This window comes from Montipora foliosa, chromosome 11 (assembly GCF_036669935.1).
Source record: "Montipora foliosa isolate CH-2021 chromosome 11, ASM3666993v2, whole genome shotgun sequence".
In the NCBI taxonomy this organism is placed as follows: domain Eukaryota; kingdom Metazoa; phylum Cnidaria; class Anthozoa; order Scleractinia; family Acroporidae; genus Montipora; species Montipora foliosa.
Window position 1 is genome coordinate 50,099,366 of NC_090879.1, and position 2,500 is coordinate 50,101,865.

Consider the following 2,500-nt stretch of genomic DNA (forward strand, 5'->3'; position numbering starts at 1 on the left):
TGAACTCGTCTCTGCTGTTTGCAAGCAACGTTGAAGATGTAACCATAGGAAATCACAACTGTGCTTATTGGCAGAAACAACAGAGCTGCAACTAAGAAGGTTAGGTAAACGATGACGGAACTTGAATTCCGGAAGAAATCTTTTTCGCGTCGGCGAAAAAGGAAAAAGGCAAGTAGTCAATCCTCCGAGAAATTCACGAAACGTTTGCTTTCCATCTACCTTCAAAGGTTGAGGAAAAACAATCTTCAACAAAATCGCCAACATCCAATGAAGGCGAAAAGCGCTGGACGAATAGTCACGATAGCGTGGTACCTCAACGCAAACTTGACCGCGATCACGCGTTCCACGCTAATCAACGCGAGATGGAGAATGATGTTGGCATTGAGACAAAAAATTAGTATCGACTTGCCGATGCTCAATTGACGGGGAGGTTTCTCCAAAACGCTCTTTACCACTTGCAAAATGAAGACAGACACCATTAAGAGATCCACAAGTTCCAAGCTTACTAAGATGCTATTTGATGCTGTCCGTAGATTTGGAAATTTCAGGTACGCTCTTATGACAATATAGTTACCAAAGAGTGTGGCGAGTGCCAGAAAAGTGTGAATACAAACGAAGAGAACTTTCAGTTCATTCGGGGCCGATCTACCGCGAGTATTTGAATTCACGATACAGATGACGCACACTTTGAAAAACTGGCAAAGCTTGCTTCAACCATGAAAACAATTTGTTCATCCGCCTCAATCTGGGATCACGAGCTTGATTTAATCTAACTGGCTTTTCAATATAGAACACCACGATCTCGTTAAAATTTGGAGAGCCTAATTGTTAACGACAGACCGGCGTTGCCTTTCTTATGGATAATTTATAACATTTTCAGCAGAAGTCGTTTGAGGTTTTCCAGTTCTCAAGCTGGGTTAGCATCATAAACGGAATAAGGGAATTTTTTATATATATATATAAAAGGCGGATGGCCGCATTGTCACCTAACAAATTATGTTAATTGAATAATGGAATAGAAAATATTGCTTTTAAGGAAAGTCATTATGTTCTTCAAGAAGAAAATTGGATTCACTGGCGTTGTTGACGAATTACGCTTCAAGAAAGAAAGAAAGGAGCATTTCAGTTTTTCATGAAAACGTAATCAATATCCAGGGCCGGTGGGGTGAAAGCCAATGGATCATTTAAAGCCAGAGGAGCTTGGAAAGATCCCTTGTGCAAACCTTGTTTCTCTCGTTTTCTTTCTGTAATCAAGAAAAGTGGCAGACTCTCAATTTTAATACTTGCAAAAGTTACAACCTTGAGGCCCCCTAGGCTTGGAAGGGGAACCTGTGCTATAATTTAGTTTTAAAAGTCGCTTATAACTTCACTATACTTAATCGCAATTTAGAACTAAACTAGTTCTCATTGGCTTCTAACCAAAGCTTCTCGGTAATCGGGTAAATGAAGTGAGGCCGTGCTCACTGAATTACTTGTGCAAATTCTCTAATTAGGTAAAGGAAAAATATAAAGAAATTTCGAGAAAAACATCAATATAGTTTAACTTTTTTGTCCAGGTGGTTTTTACAGTTTTGTTATGCTCGGAAACACATTTTTGTTTTATTTTGTTCTGTTTTGTTTTTTGTTTAATGGGTTATCATTTTGGCTTTTCCTGATTCTGCAGTAAGGGAAGTGACGGCCTGATTCATTTCTGCGTTTCTGATCGTGGAAAATTAACAAATGTTTTAGAACTGGTCAATAAATATAAATTCTTTCTTTATTGTGTTATTATTATTAGTATGACACGAGCCCATGAAAGGAAAGCAAATTACATTCTATTAGAATTGTTTGCAGGCAAGGTGACCACTGAGTAACTTTAATAAGCAAGGGTCATTAAAACTCACCGTTTTACTTGAAGAAAAATTAGAAAGGTTTTATGGCCTCAAGACATGTTTCAGGTGACAGTGATTTTAAGATCAAAGTAATAACCTTTACATAAAAACATCACATTTTCCGAATAAACGTGGATCGCGGTAACTTATAGCGTCAGAAGAACGTGAATAAATCGATCGGATCAATTAATTCTGTTTCATTTTTGGCTGAGTTAAAAACCAAAGTCTAATTTTTGCTTTGTTTTGTTTGTCTTCCGTGCATTGAAGGTGACAATAAGAGTGTATTACATGTTAAACTTTTACGAGAGATAATATTATTCAACTTTCTTCAACAATGGGTGTTAATTTTAACGAATTACTGTTTTACCCATGTGTGACTTTGGTTTTTTTCAATATTGTGAGGGAAGAATTGATGAAAATGTACTCCCTGCCTTAGCACAATTTTCAACCAATTGCAAGTTGAATTCTACGCTAAATAATAATGCAAGAAGACCATATAATCTTGGAGGATAAGGCCTGCTCCAAGTACCAGGCAAACTTTATTAATAACTAAATTACATCAAACGAGTAGTGTCAGGGGGGCCAGGAAAAACCCACATAACCCTTATCAAAGAGAACGGGAAACCTGG

General features: G+C 37.4%; 1 pseudogene; it reads right to left on the reverse strand.

Moving 5' to 3' along the window:
* Positions 1–2,419: 2,419 nt before the first annotated feature.
* Positions 2,420–2,500, reverse strand: part of LOC137975651 (integrase/recombinase xerD homolog) — a 3,241-nt pseudogene continuing 3,160 nt past the window's right edge.